Genomic DNA, 17,424 nt, shown 5'->3' on the forward strand with positions numbered 1-17,424 from the left:
TATCTTATCATTTTTGAAGAAGTTAACAATAACTAATCATTCAAATCTTAAAATTTTTAGAGAGTTTGGGTTGAATAAAAAATGTCCTAGGAGGGATGCCGGGCTTGGCGCTGGACTTTGGGTAATTAGCGTTGAACTTCAAGACTTGGCGCTAAAGTTGGGCTTTTGGCATGGACGCCAATGCATTTTTGGACCTCTGGGAGGTGGAACGGTCTTTAAAATTGGCGCCAAGTATGGGTGTTGGATGCCAGCCTTTGTAGAGTTTCTGGTGATGGACACCAGCCAATTTTGTTGCTCTTGTTGAAGGTGCTAGGTGCCCGTTTGGGAGTTAGGATTGGTGATTTTGGGCGTTGGACGCCCATTCTGACAAATCTTGAGCATATGATGATATTCTTTTTTTCGGGAGTTCATTTTGTGCTTTTACTTATTTGTTTTTCTTCTCCTGATTATTTTAAAGACTAATCCTATATGAATAATAATTTTTAAACAACTTGAAATATATAATTGAAAATTTCATTTAAAATATAAAAATTTTAAATTAAACATAAAAAAACTATTTAAAAAGATATGCAAAAATCACTCAAAATGACAAGGCTTCACATTTTAAAATATAAAGTAATTTTATGAGAAATAAAGGCAGAGATATTGCAAACATTAATAATTTTATTCATTAATAAAAATTTATCTATATTCAAATTAAATTATGTTTAATTTGTGTGATAAATATATAAAATTAGATATTATGCTAATCCTAACTTATTATTTGATGAAATAAATAGTTTAGTTAAAAATTACATCTTCTTAATCATGTATTTGTGTCCAAAAAATATAAAAATAAAAAAATAAACTAAAAAATAATAATCAATTTTACGTTTATTATAGTTGTTAGTAATTTATTATATTTATAACTTATATTTTATTATGATTATTTTAATTAAAATCAAATTTTGTATATTTAAACTTTTAAATTTATAGCCTAAATAAATAATTAAATATTCGGTTTGGTTTTGTGAATGAAAACGAACGTGACACGTGACAGAAGAAGGAAATTTGATTTCAGTGATCGGTGAACGATGATGATAGGTTGCTTTCACTGTCACTCTCCAGTCTCGAACGCGAATATTATTTATGGAATTAACTGAATATTAGAAGTAAAAAAAGGGTTGTGCGTTGACTCTATAGCTAAACCTAAAAGGAACGTCCCGCCCAATGAATAAATTCTTTTTTAAGACTTTGAAGGTACTATCCCTCTATCATTAGGCATAAATCAGTGACAAATAATTAAAAGTATATTGTAATTTTAGTAATCATTAGGCATAAATCAGTGACAAATAATCAACGAGAGATGTACGTTGTAAGAAATTAAATTAATTTATGTAAGTATTAAATTTACTTTATTTATACTAAGTCAACTAAATTAGAAACTAATTTTTTGGTATCTTAATAATTGTAGGTTTTATTAAAAATAATGTATCTCAAAAATTTAGAAATTCTTGGATCAAATAAGTTTATATTCAATTCCATAGTTTTATATATAAAGAGATAAGAAAAATCATTATAATTCATCACTTTCGACTAAATTCTAGCATCAATCAAGCAAATAGAAAATACTATATGATAAAATGAGCTGATAAATTTATAAAACGATAAATTAGAGAATTTATTCTTTATTTGAATCATATTTTAGTCTAAATTTTTTTGGTGGTGAAGGATATATAACAACGAAAAATAAGATATATTTATGAATTTATTAATAATAAATATTTAAAAGAGATATATTAAATGATTAATTTTTGTTATTTTAACTATGTGTATATCTTTTATAATAAATACTATTTTGACATCAGTATTTTTTTCAGAATTGTACAATAATTTTTGTTTTGTAATTTAAAAATAATTTAAATATTTGATTAATTAATAATAACTATATTTTTATACATGTGTCAAAGGTGTTTAGTATACGAATAATTTTTTTCACGTGTTTTGTATTTTGATTAATATAATTATTATTTTTTTAATTAAAAGATTAACCTCTTTTAAAATAATACACAATATATTAGAGTACATAATAGTATTTATTTTTTATAAACATATATCTGCTTAATGTATATTTAGAGCTCTAATTACTTATTTTTTGCGATTGATTAAACATTAATAACATTAATATAATAAAAGAATATTAACCGCTTAATTTATACAACATGGAAAAAACTTTGTTATTTATGTATAAGTTCTTTTGCACAAGTGACGAAAAACATACTAGAAAAACTTTTTAAATAGTTAATTTTACATTTTATTCCATACTAGTTTATTTATCTATTTTTTAAATTTAGTTAAAAAAGTGTTTTAAAGGTTACCACTTGAAAAAAAAATTATGAATCGAATTGAACATCGATATAACAAAAGAGATTAATTACTTAATTTTTCTGTATACCGAGTAAATTAATTCTTTCAATAAATATATATTATCTTTTTAAAATCAAATTATACATTGATACAATAAGAGCCTAAGAAGAGTGTTAGGGACTAATAATTTTTTATATTTTGTAATCATCAATTAGCCATTAATAATGTTGTTCCGTCCTGCTTGGGCTGAGGTGTGAAGCCCCCAAAGGATCGCTTGAGATTCAGACGGAGTTATACGTCGTCTTGGGACTGAATCAGGAACAAACCTCGGTCACTCGAAACACAGCGGCGGGAGCACCTGCACAAAGCACTCCGACGCTCAAGTAAGTATGTGAGTAATAAAAGATAATAATAATAAAATCAGAGCAAGTTCTGTGACCTGTCTTGTTTGTGGCGTATGGGGCCTGGCTTTATAGGTGTGAGTTGCGTTGGAGTTCCGATTTGTTTGCCAAGTGCTGTTATTGGTATCTTTGACTTGTGTTTTGGTGGAGGTCTCCGTTTTGTGAGTAACGGGTAGAAGATATCACTGGTGTGCGGATTTGTTTGTAGATGTTCGGTTATTCAGAGCTGATTCTTTGGCCGAGTATATCTCGGTTATTCAGTGCTGATTCCTCGGCCGAGTATATCGGGGTACACGTCATAGCCCCTAAGCTCGGCTAGCATTGTTTGGAAATGGTAGGCGAGGTTTGAGGTGGTTCGGTTTCTTTCGTTTTTTTTTTGAAGGGTCTTTTCTACTTGGACTCTTGTGTTGAAACGGTTTTGACAGTAGTCTTATCTTGGTTTTCGCGAGGCGTGCTGTCTTAATTACTCTTTACTGCTGTTTGGGTTCTCCACGTCTACCCATTAAGATAGTGGGCTTGTATTAATATTTTTGGAACTTACACCTTTGGTTGCTTCATCTTCTTGCGGTTTTACTTTCAGTATGTCTTCCCAAGGTTAGTGGTTCTTTTTCTTATTTTCGTTGTTACTACTGTGTGTTTGTTCATGGCGGGAGAGAGGGAAAAAGAGAAATTGAAGGCGGTTGAGTTTAGAGAAGATGATCCGTACCATTGGGTCCATGATGACGTTAGCACTCGTTCTTCCTCTTTCACTAGTGTCGAGTCGGTGTTTGAGTTGTCAGGTTCGAACTTTGTGAGAGTTGGTTCTTGAATTTCTATAGAGCTTCTTCCCTATTCTGGGAGTGATAGGGTTTACGAGAGGAGGGGCGATTGGGGGTATTTTTATATGTATACCCCCTGCATGATTGAACTTGGTGTGAGGTTTCCTTTTTCCTCCTTCGAGTGTGAGGTTCTTACTTAACTCAACTGCGCCCCGTCCTAGCTACATCCTAATTCATGAGCGTTTCTGCGTGCTTTTCAGTGTTTAATGGAGTTTCTTTCTGTCCCCTATTCATTATCATTGTTTTTTTCTTTGTTTCAGGCAAAAGGGGTTCGGAAGGGTTTGTGGGTTTGCCTAAGTAGTTTTCCTAGCCGTTCTCTTTTTCTTCTGTATAAATCGTCTTTTAAAAATTTCAAATCTCTCTTTGTCAAGGTTCGGTCAGTTGAGGCGGAGTATCCGTTTTATTTGGATGGCGAACTTATTGAAAAATTTCCTTTGTATTGGTATTCTGAACATAGCCAAATTCTTGAGGCTTTCGAGAGGAGTGAGGAGGAGGAGTGTATTTTGGATTCTTTGGTTGAGGGTGTGGCTGCCGGGGAGTGTTTGTCCATACCCGATCTTTTGCGTTTGTATGATTCGGGTGATAGTGAGGGGTTGAAGTCCTACATAGGTAATTTCCATGTTTTCTTGTTGATCTTACTTATTTTGTAATGTATTTTTGACGGCTGTTGTCATTTTGTAGGTGGTCGAGCACCGCTGTTGGATCCTTCGAAGTTTCAATAGTTTTTGAAAAGGAAGAAAGAGAAAAATGTTGGTTCGGAAAGTATGAAGGATGGTGGTGATCAAGCTGCTCAATCTGTTGCTCGGCCGGCATCTTCGTTTAAGAGAAAGAGGGAGGAGACAGATAATTCTCTTGAAGTCATATCAAAAGGCGAGCAGGAAGTTCATGGTGGAGGTAGCCTTGCTTTTGATTGGCAAAGGAAGTTGCATGGGTTTATTTCGGGTAGCAGCTCCTATTCGCTTTGGAGCAATCAGTTTAATTTTGCCGAGCTCTCAGATAGGGCATCTCGGTATCCTGGGGACATGGCAATGACTAGACAGGTGGGAATGGAGGCGTTGGGGAAGTTTGTACAGGTCGTTGTTGATTGCATTTTGTTTTAATTTTTCTTTTAGTATCCTTGTTCTCACTTGACTGGGTGTTTGTAGGTTGTTGCTTCTCAGCTGATGTGTGTGGGTCGGACTACGGAGCTTGTGGGTGCTGAGCAACAGGAAGCGATGGACAAAGCTTTTGAACTTGAGAAGTCTTATAAGGTTAGGGTCGGTGATCTGGAAAAAAGGTTGAAGGAAAGAGATGATACAGTGGTCAGTGCTGTGTCGAGGGAAAAGGAGTCTGAAGAAGAAGTGGCTCGGCTGAGAGAGCAAGTTCGGTCTTTGCAGGCTGAGATTAAGGAGAGTGATGTCTCCAAGGGGAAGTTGACTGCACGGGTTCATGAGTTGGAGGAAGCGGGAATGGATATGTTTGCATCCGGATTTGATCGTGCTGTTAGCCAAGTCTCCTTTCTGGCTCATGATTTCAATTGCGATCGTTTGGATGTTACTAAGGTCGTGGTGAACGGAAAGATGATTGTTGATGGTACGGTTGAAGAGCATGATGAAAATGCTCCTTCTTGATTTGTTTATGTTTTATTAGTTTATCTTTTTGGTTGTGTAGACCGATGTTTAGTCTTTTGGACTCATGAGGTTTTCGTTTTGTATCTTCTGAACTTGGATGGTGTTTTTAGTTTATCGAGGTTTTTTGGGAATATAGTTTGAACATCGTTGTTAGCGTATACTTGTTTTTGTTCTTGTTTGTTTTTGGAATTGTTTGAAGAAAGGGGTTCGAAGAAAGGGGTGAGTTATACTCATTTGCTTTTGGGCGTCCGGCCTCATTAAAACCCTCCTTGGGCAAAACCCTTTTTTGGGAAAAAAGCTCCAAGGGGAAAAAAGAGTACCTTTATCCGTTAGATTGTACAAACTAGGATCTATACAGTTTTAATGAAGAGATATTCCAATTTCTTGGTAATGTGCTGCCTTGTAATGTTTGAATCTGGTAAGCCCCCAATCCGAGCACTTTTATTACTCAAAACGGGCCTTCCCAATTGGCGGTGAGTTTGCCATGTGATGGTGGTCGTCTAGCCTCTTCTGTTCGTCGAAGTACTAGATCGCCCTCTGTGAATGTTCTCGGGTGCACTCGCTTGTTGTACCTCCTTTCTGCTAGTTGTTTTTGAGCTTTTTGTTTGATTGCGGCGACCTCTCTGTCTTCTTCCGCCAGGTCGAGCTCGGCGCTTCTTGTGTCCAGGTTGTGTTGCTCGTCATATAGTTCGGCTCTCAAAGTTGGAATGCCGACTTCGACCGGAATTAGCGCTTCAGATCCGTAGACTAATTTAAAAGGCATTTCTCCTGTGGTGGTTTGTATGGTTGTATTGTAGCTCCATAGTATCTCTGGGATGAGCTCTGTCCATTCTCCCTTGGCGTTATTTAGTTTTTTCTTAAGTGCCTGCAATATGATTCGGTTAGCAGCCTCGGCTTGCCCGTTGGTTTGTGGGTGTTCAACCGAGCTAAAGCGGTGCTGAATATTAAAGTTTTGTAAAAATGTGCCGAGCTTATTATCTGTAAATTGTCTACCATTATCTGATATTATTTCCCTTGGGATTCCAAATCTGCATATAATTTGTTTCCATATAAAGGATCGTACCTTGTCGGCTGTTATTCTTGCTAATGGCTGTGCTTCTATCCATTTTGAGAAGTAATCTATTGATACTAAGAGATATTTTACCTGACCTGGTGCTATTGGGAATGGACCGAGGATGTCAAGCCCCCACCTGTGGAAAGGCCAGCTCACCTCCAAGTTGTGTAGCGCTTCGGCAGGCTTGGTGGAGATGGCAGCATGTTTTTGGCATTTGTCACATATTTTGACCTTGGTTATGCAATCCCTTTTCATGGTCGGCCAGAAATAACCTGTTCGGATGATTTTTGCACCGAGAGCTCGGCCACCAATGTGATTTCCACATAGGCCCTCGTGAACTTCGTCCATCACTTCTTTTGCTTTATCCTTGCTTAGGCACCTTAGCAATGGTTGTGAGAATCCACGCTTGTACAATTCTCCTGCTATACTTGTGTAGAGACTTGCTTTTCGTCTGAAGTGTTGTGGGTTGAGTTCCTCTCTAGGTACAATACCTGAGTTGATATATTCAAGGAAAGGTGCTCTCCAATCACGGAGGCAGTCAATATTTGTTATGCTTAATATTTCAATGCTAGGCTTGCTAAGTGTGATTTGTGATAATACTGAAGTGTGTGTGTCCGCCCTAGTGGCGGCGAGTTTTGAAAGTATGTCAGCCCTAACATTGTTTTCTCTATGTATATGTAATATAGCGAATGAATTAAACTTTGAAATAAGATCCTTTGCTATGAGCCAATATCGCTCTAGCAATGGATCTTTTACCTGAAATTCTCCTCGAATTTGTTGTACGACCAGAAGGCTATCACAATGTGCTGTTAGGCTTTGTACTCGGAGGTCTAGGGCGAGCTTGAGGCCTGCTATGAGGGCCTCATATTCGGCCTAATTGTTGCTCGCTGGGAAGTCGAACTGAAGAGATTGTTCGGTTACCACCTTGTCTCCTTCTTTTAGAATTATCCCAGCTCTGCTTCCCCCTCGGTTCGATGCTCCGTCTACATGCAACTCCCATGTTTTGTTTTGCTCGTCCGGGGTTAGTTCCGAAATGAAGTCTGCAAGGATCTGTGACTTCAGGGCCGACTTTGGTTGGAATTGGATGTCGAATTCTGAGAGCTCGATGGACCACTTAATCAGTCGTCCTACTAGCTCCGGCTTTGTTAGTATCTGTCTTAACGGTTGGTTTGTTCTTACTATTATCGTGTGGATTTGGAAGTATTGCCTGAGTCTTCTCGCTGTTGTTATTAGTTGATGAGCGGATAATTTATACGCTTTTTAGCATTGTTTTTAGTTTGTTTTTAGTATGTTTTAGTTAGTTTTTATTAGTTTTTAGTTAAAATTCACTTTTTTGGACTTTACTATGAGTTTGTGTATTTTTCTGTGATTTCAGGTATTTTCTGGCTAAAATTGAGGGACCTGAGCAAAAATCTAATTCAGAGGCTGAAAAGGACTGCAAATGCTGTTGGATTCTGACCTCCCTGCACTCGAAGTGGATTTTCTGGAGCTAAAGAAGCCCAATTGGCGCGCTCTCAATGGCTTTGGAAATTAGACATTTTGGGATTTCCAGCAATGTATAATAGTCCATACTTTGCCCGAGATTTGATGGCCCAAACTGGCGTTCCAAATCAGCTCAAAACTGTCCGGTATTAAACGCCGGAACTGGCACAAGAATGGGAGTTAAACGCCCAAACAGGCACAAAAGCTGGCGTTTAACTCCAAGAAAAGTCTCTACACATGAAAGCTTCAATGCTCAGCCCAAGCACACACCAAGTGGGCCCGAAAGTGGATTTTTATGTCATTTACTCATCTCTGTAAACCCTGGGCTACTAGTTCTCTACAAATAGGACCTTTTGCTATTGTATTTTCATCTTTAGATCTTTGAATCTTTTGATCACGTTTTGGGGACTGGCCTCTCGGCCATGCCTAGACCTTGTTCTTATGTATTTTCAACGGTGGAGTTTCTACACACCATAGATTAAGGTGTGGAGCTCTGCTGTACCTCGAGTATTAATGCAATTACTATTGTTCTTCTATTCAATTCGGCTTATTCTTCTTCTAAGATATCACTTGTTCCTCAACTTGATGAATGTGATGATCTGTGACACTCATCATCATTCTCACTTATGAACGTGTGCCTGACAACCACCTCCGTTCTACCTTAGATTGAGTGAATATCTCTTGGATTTCTTAACCGGAATCTTCGTGGTATAAGCTAGAATTGATGGCGGCATTCAACAGAATCCGGAAGGTCTAAACCTTGTCTGTGGTATTCTGAGTAGGATTCAATGATTGAACGACTGTGACGAGCTTCAAACTCCTGAAGGCTGGGCGTTAGTGACAGACGCAAAAGAATCAATGGATTCTATTCCAACCTGATTGAGAACCGACAGTTGATTAGCCGTGCCGTGACAGGGTGCATTGAACATTTTCACTGAGAGGACGGGATTGTAGCCACTGACAACAGTGATGCCCAACATACAGCTTACCATGGAAAGGAGTAAGAAGGATTGGATGAAGATAGTAGGAAAGCAGAGAGGCGGAAGGGACAAAGCATCTCCATTCGCTTATCTGAAGTTCTCACCAATGAATTACATAAGTATTTCTATCTTTACTTTATGCTTTATTCGTATATCATCCATAACCATTTGAATCTGCCTGACTAAGATTTACAAGGTGACCATAGCTTGCTTCATACCAACAATCTCCGTGGGATCGACCCTTACTCGCGTAAGGTTTATTACTTGGACGACCCAGTACACTTGCTGGTTAGTTGTGCGAAGTTGTGATAAAGAGTTGAGATTGCAATTGAGCGTACCATGTTGATGGCGCCATTGATGATCACAATTTCGTGCACCATTAGTGCTAAAGCGAGTTGTTCTATCCTCGGATATCTTTGTTCCGTTGGTTGCATCACCCTACTGACAAAGTATACTGGGTGCTAAATTTTACCTATTTCAATTACCAGAGCCGAGCTTATAGAATAATTAGTAACGGATAGGTACAGAAATAAAGGTTTACCGATCTCTGGTTTTCGTAGTACTGGTGGCGATGACAAGATATTTTTGAGTTCGGCAAATGCTCTCTCACAATCTGCGGTCCATTGGAATTTTTTATTTTTGGATATTGTTTGAAAAAAGAGGTGTGATCGATTCGAAACTGCTGGCAGGAATCGGGATAGTGCTGCTATTCTTTCTGCTAATTGTTGTACTTCTTTTATCGTCTTAGGACTTGTCATGTCAAGTATCGCTTTGCATTTTTCAGGGTTTGCTTCGATTTCTCGTGAGGTTAACATGAATCCGAGGAATTTGCCTCCTTGCACCCCAAAAGCGCATTTTTCAGGGTTGAGTCTCATCTTGTATGCTCGGATTTGTTCAAATATTTCTTTGAGATCGTCGCAGTGTGATTTTTCTTGAGTGGTCTTGGCGACCATATCATCCACATAGATCTCCATATTCCGACCTATCTGGTTGCGGAAGACCTTGTCCATTAGCCGTTGGTAGGTCGCACCTGCATTCTTTAGTCCAAACGGCATTACTCGATAACAAAAATTTCCATGTTCAGTTATAAATGCTGTTTTGCTTTGGTCTTTTGGATGCATGAGTATCTGGTTGTAGCCAGAGTATGCATCCATAAAGCTTAAGCTTTTGAAACCTGATGCACTATCGACGAGTTTATCGATGCAAGGTAGAGGATAAGCATCTTTAGGGCAAGCCTTATTTAAATCTGTAAAGTCGACGCACATGCGCCATTTACCTGAATTTTTTCTTACCATTACAATGTTCGAGAGCCATGTGGTGAATCCGATCTCTTTGATGAAGTTTGCTTTAAGAAGTTTCTCGGTTTCATCTAGTGCCGCTTTTGATTTTTCTGACCCTAGGTTCCTCTTCTTCTGAGCTATAGGTCGGCTTGTCTTGTTGGTAGCGAGTTGGTGACAGATAACGTTCGGATCTATCCCTGGCATGTCTGTTGGGGTCCAGGCGAATAGATCAGCGTTGCTTTGTAGCACTTTTATAAGTTCCGATCTTTCTCTTCCTTGTAATGCTTGGCCGATATATGTGAATTGTCCGGGCTTTGTTGTCAGTGGGACTTCTTGGAGTTCATCTGCTGGTTTGGGTCTGTCTTGGATGTCCTCTCGGGGATCCAGGTCGGCTAAGGATAATATTTCGGTTGTGTTGTGGATGGCTTTGACCTCTTGTTGCTCTGTTCTTGGGGCCGACCTTTTTAAGCTTGCGTTGTAGCACTGTCGGGCCTGTTGGCGGTCTGAGTGAAGTGTTGCTACTGTTCCGTCCTGTGCCTGAAATTTTACACATAGGTGAAAGGTTGACACTACTTCCCTGAACATGTTCAGAGCAGGTCTTCCGAGTATGATGTTATAAGGACTGGGGCAATCAACTATTAAATATTGTATATCAATGTTGCGTGATGACGGGTAGTTTCCTATCACCGTCTTCAACCATATGTAACCTTTAATTGGTACTCTTTCGCCGGAGAATCCGACTAATTCTCCAAACGAGGGTTGTACAAGCTTTTCAGAGATTTTCATTTTGAGAAATGTAGTATAAAATAAAACGTCGGCACTACTACCTGGGTCCAGAAGGACCTTTCTCACCAGTAACTCGCCTGTTTGGATGGAAATTACCACTGGGTCGTCTGAATGTGGTGTGGCCGAACATATGTCTGCTTGGTTGAAAGTGATCTCAAGGTCGTCTACCTCTTTGTTACTGTGTGGGGTTGTTCCTTCGATTGCTAGCATAGTGCGGTAGCTTCGCTTTCGCACTGAGGCTGTTTCTCCGCCACATGCGAATCCTCCTGATATGCAATTGATGACTCCTTTTGGGGGATTGTTGCTCGGCCATTTTTCGGTTTCTTTGTTTCTCGGAGTTTGTTGATGTTCATCTCGATCTGTCCGATTTCCTTTGTGCTTCATTCCTTCGATGTATTTATCTAGGAGTCCTTGTCGGGCTAACCTTTCCAACAGGTCTTTGGCTATGATGCACTCGTCGGTTGTATGACCATATTTCTGATGGAAGGCGCAGTGCTTGGTTTTGTCCACGAATCATTAGTCCTGGTAGTTTCCTGCCCTAACAGGGGGTTTGATAATTTTGGCGTTGAGTATTTCCTTGATGATCCTTTCTCTCTTTGTGTTGAACCTGGTATAGTTGTCAAACTTCGGTGTAAGTTTAAACGTCTTTCTGGTATCTTCGTTGTCCCCCGACCTGATTGTTCGGCTCTCTTCCTTTCGGGGTTGTCTTCTGTCTGCTTTTTCGGCCTCGCGGAGTTCTTCAATTTCCATCTGCCCGGCGGTCCTTTCTCGAAATTCCTCCAAGGTTCTTGGTTTTGTGACAGCAATTGTTTCTCTGAATTTTCCGGGCTTGAGGCCGGCTTTTATGGCGTGAAGATGGACAGCAGGATCTAGATTGGGTATCTCCATTGTTGCATCAGCGAATCTGGTTAAATAGTCCTTTAAGCTTTCTTGGGGACCTTGGCGGATGGTGCCGAGGTAATCTGACCCGTGCACATAAATGCGTGCAGCCGCAAAGTAGTCTATGAAGGATCTTGCCAATTCCTCGAAGGAAGAAATTGATCCTTCAGGCAGTTTTGAAAACCAAAGGAGGGTCGCACTGTCGAGGTAGGTTGGGAAAGCCCTGCAAAGAACAGGTTCATTTTTAGGTCCATTAAAGAACATCATAGACTGAAATTTCTTAATGTGAGCCCGGGGGTCACCAATCCCCTTATATGGTTCGAGTGAGGAAGGTAATGTAAAATGTTTTGGCATTTGGTAATTGGTAATCTCCTCAGAAAAAGGGTTATCCAAGGTCAGTTTCTCCTTTGGTGGGTCGACGCTCAGTAGGCTCGTATTGCCTTTCCCGTTGTATCCACTGTCTTCTTGCTTGCTGACGTTATTCTGAGTGGATAACTCGGCAAGTCTTTTTTATTTCTGCCTGTAGTTCAGTTATCTGGGCCATGAGTTCGGCCTGAGTGGGTTGAAAGACTCCGTTGTAAGCCATGGATAGGAGCTGAGGAATCCTGCGTAGAAGAACACAAAGCAATATGTGGTTAAACAAGAGTGGGGTTAGCGTAACTTTTGGGCCCCACGGTGGGCGCCAAATGTTCCGTCCTGCTTGGGCCGAGGTGTGAAGCCCCCGAGGGATCGCTTGAGATTCAGACGGAGTTATATGTCGTCTTGGGGCTGAATCAGGAACAAACCTCGGTCACTCGAAACACAGCGGCGGAGCACCTGCACAAAGCACTCCGACGCTCAAGTAAGTATGTGAGTAATAAAAGATAATAATAATAAAATCAGAGCAAGTTCTGTGACCTGTCCTTTTTGTGGCGTATGGGGCTTGGCTTTATAGGTGTGAGTTGCGTTGGAGTTCCAATTTGTTTGCCAAGTGCTGTTATTGGTATCTTTGACTTGTGTTTTGGTGGAGGTCTCCGTTTTGTGAGTAACGGGTAGAAAATATCGCTGGTGTGCGGATTTGTTTGTAGATGTTTGGTTATTCAGAGTTGATTCTTTGGCCGAGTATATCTCGGTTATTCAGTGCTGATTCCTCGACCGAGTATATCGGGGTACACATCAAATGTTTTTAATGGTATGAGATTATATCCAATAATAAAAAATCACTCACTTTTTTTATAGTTAAGTGCTAGCCACAAAACACAAAAGTTATTGGTCACTTTTTCATACAATAAAATAAATTGAGCACACAACCCACACATAGCGCACACTATATGCTAAGAATCTAATAACATAAATAAATGTCACATTGTCACTTAATTAGTATTTGTTGTTTTATAATTCGAATATAAAATATTTTTATTAAAGTTTTAATTTTTTGGAGTGTACAACAGTAATAATGTGATAATATTCATTTATGAATATATTTATAAAGAACATAATAACTTTTATATTTAAGTGAAATTTGTTAATATGAACTAAAAAATAACAAAATTATTTAAGTTTTTATAAACAAAAAATAAAATAATTTTATATATTATAGAATAAATTTTTATTAGAATTTTTTTAAATTAAAAATAATAACTATTAATATTAATAAATAAATATCAATAAATATTTAGAATGGATCAATATTTAGCCCTACATAACCCAGATTTTATACTAGTTGTTCATTAAACTACGTTATCCGGATGGTGGCTGGCTGACGGACGATAGTACAACACCATTCTGGACTTCATGCTGCCACGTCTCCAGCTTCTCTACATTTTTTTTCAGAAAATCCTCTACATCTTATATATTAATCAACATCTAATTTTAATCGTCTACATCACAACGAACAAAAATCTTATAAGCAACATGTGCTTAAGTAATACTCCTAAAATAAATATATAATTGATTCGGCCGTCCATATTATTTCGCAAAATTTATTGTATCTATCTTGTACAGCATTTTATATTTTTAAACAAAAATAACTTTTATATATTATAGCATAAAAGCATTTTTCAAAAAAAAATCAATTATATATTATCATATTAATAAAAATAATTAATTTTTAAATTTAATACTAAAAATAATAAAATAGACTATCCCATCAAAACTTATCAAAAACAAGTTAAATTAAGGGGATGACTCAAATAAAAATTTCTATTTTTTCTTTTACTAAAGATATTTTTGTGTCGCATTATAATTGGTTTTTGTATAATTTATTCAATATTCTTCGTCACATATTATTAAATTCTTTAAAATATTTTCTTTCCAAAAACAATAAAAAATATTTAAATTGGACTAAAATAAAAAAGGTAATAGATTAACTATTAGATTTTTTCTGAAATTATATATATATATATATATATATATATATATACTAAAACTGGGTTTTTCCCTAACTAATGAAGCTGAGGTGTCGATCTCTCGTGACTCCATTTTTCCTCCAAAATGAACTTTTTTATTCTCTATTCTAAATTATTTTATAAAAATATCTTTATTATAATTATATTACAATTAATATTTAACGAATAATACATAATTATACTAATTTAGAAACATATCTTTATTATAATTATATCATATCAATATTTAATACATTATTAAACTACTTATCAATTATCAATTGAAAATACTTTTAATAATAATAATAATAATAATAATAATAATAATAATAATAATATATGATAATGATATGATAATTGCACCGGTCATAGTAATCATGATAAGAATATTTGAATCTAATCATAAAATGATCAAATTTTATGATATTAATAACGTACATTAATTTTAAGTCTTTTTAGTCATTTTAATTATATTAATTTTAAAAATATTAATATAATTTTAATTCTTATTTATTATCCAACAACAACAACAACAACAACAACAATAATAATAACAACAACAACTTGAAAAATCCGTATATAAACTATTTCAATTACCCGTGTATTATTATTAAAATTCTATATGTTCCTAAATATAAGTCTTGAAAAACACGATATGGCACGGGCTATTAGTGTAGAGTTGTTTAGGTTTGTTTAGGAAGATATAATAGAATTTATATTTCTAAATTTCAAGACATATATTTCTATTTCAATCTGTGTATATCAGGTATAATATTCTTATTCATTGTCCGGGATTTCTCTTATTATCATAGAAGATAATGATTCTAATCATATTATGAAAAATTATATAATTTTAACAAAATTAATATATGATGTGTAACTACTGTATACAATAAAAAATTACCTTAATAATAAATTATTTACATATTTATTTTTGTTTTACTAAAGTCTATATATAGTGTTTTTTTGTGGTACATGAATCTAAATTTGAGAGTCAACTCATAATTTTATATTTATTATTTTTCTTTATTACTACTTCATAGAATAAGAATGTATTCTTTGTTTTTCATCGAAATTGATCATTTTAAGGTACAATTTATAATTTTGATACACTATTAGTGTAAAGTAGTTTTAAACAAATAGTCGATGACGTAATATCATATTATAAAAAATAACTATCTTTTATATTGATTGCATTCACTTAAATGATAATCCAAAAAAATAGACATAATTAAATAATTATATAAAATATTTTATACTATCAATAATTAAAATTAGACTCTAATTTATATCTAAAAATATAAGATAAAATTATATATTAAATTAATTTAATAAAAACAAAATATTATTGTAACATTATTTGATTAATAAATTTATTTAGTTAAAGGTTATATCTCTATTTTTTTTCCAATTCCACTTTAATATTTACCAGTAAATTGAAGAATTTTGTACTGGATATCTATTTTGATAATTAGTTCTCAAACATAAATTAAAATAAAAATCAATTAAAATATTAACACATTTTGTACTTTTTTATCTATCTAAATAACTAATTCTATTATTATTATTATTATTATTATTATTATTATTATTATTATTTGAAATTAATTTTTTGTCTTTCTTTTATTAAATAATTAAATAATAATTAAATAATCTATAAAATATATAATAAGGATATGAAAAATTTAGTATAGATTTTTTTCTAAAATATCATTTATTGTATATAATTCATAAAAAAATATATTTCACTTTTATTATTGATTAGAAGATAACCTATTTATATTTTGATTAATTTTATTTATTATTATTATTATATTTAATTTACAGAAAGATAAATTAATAACCATATTATTATTTATCAATATATTAATATTGATAATGATTAATAAAAATGATTTAATATTTAATATTTTTATATTATTTATTTTTTATATATTTTAATATATTTATAAATATTTTTTATTATTTTTATATGCTATATGTTTACCCCCATTATTTAAAATTTTTGGATCCGTCATTACTTTTGAGCGTGTTTCTTAATTTATTTTTATAATTTATTGAATATAATTTATTACAGTAAATTAATTATATCAACTAATTGATTTGATTAGATATTTAAATATCACACGATTTATTATAATTCATATTAATCAAATAATTGTAATTTATTATATCAATTATTTTAATTCATTAATTTATAAGGTACATAATAGCATAGATGATTTGTTACTTATAATGATTAAATACAATAAATACAGATTAATTTAGTTAAAAAATTATTGTCTCATATGTTTTCCTATTTATTTTTTTAATTTATTAAATCCAATCAATTATAATAAATTAATTATATCAACTAATTAATTCAATAAATTATTTTCTAATTTATTTTTTTGAATTCAATAAATCAAAAAAAAAATCAATTATACTAATTATTTGTATCAACTAATGAATTTGATTAATTCTTAAAAATATTTTTATTTAATTTATTTTGTTTATTTAAATACATGAATTATAACTGATTAGTTATTTAATTTTATTACGATAAATATCAAATTCTATTTCCGAATATAAAAATGTAAAATTTTATTCCTTCCATTTTTATTTTACCACTATAAAAGACTATATATGCTAAAAGAAAATATCATTCATTTACTAATTACTCTTTCATTAGATCTTTTACAACAATTCTTTTTCTTCCTATGAAGCGTTGTCGCAAGAAGGAGACTATCGTGGACACAAACCACCACACACTCTTCAACTCCCGTGCTCATCATTCATAGCAATATATGATATGTTATCCATGAAATATTTATAGACCATGGTATTATCATGTATGCATAAATAAAAAAAATTTCGTAATTAAGCTTAAATCATTTACCTGTTTGTGTGGTATATTATAGTGTGAAATTACTTTCAATTTGTGTTGTGCAATGATATTATGGTTTAATTTAAACTTTTGTTTTAGAACTATGATATGATTTTATCTCATCATTTTCTCTTAGATATCAAGTTGATGTATTTTTATTTATTATTATTGAAACGAATGTGATATAAAATTTGTAAAAAAAAAATAAAACTCTCACACTCAATTTATTTTATTGTAGTCTTTTATCTCTTTTATTTCTTTTTATTTTCTTTTTAAATATCATATAATTTATACCAATTAATTAATTATAATTCATTATATCAGTTAGTCTAATTCATTAATTTATAATATGCATGACAAAATAGATTATTTATTACTTATATGTTTATTCTTCTAAAATCTAAATCTGAATAATTATATTTTTAGTTTTAGTTATGAACAAAATATTATTAATAATAAATAATAATTAACCACTCATACTTTTAATCAAAGTATTTGGATGATTTTTATATTTATTAATATTAATTATTGATTATTTTTTGTCAATAAACTGTAT

This window comes from Arachis hypogaea, chromosome 1 (assembly GCF_003086295.3).
Source record: "Arachis hypogaea cultivar Tifrunner chromosome 1, arahy.Tifrunner.gnm2.J5K5, whole genome shotgun sequence".
Lineage (NCBI taxonomy): Eukaryota > Viridiplantae > Streptophyta > Magnoliopsida > Fabales > Fabaceae > Arachis > Arachis hypogaea.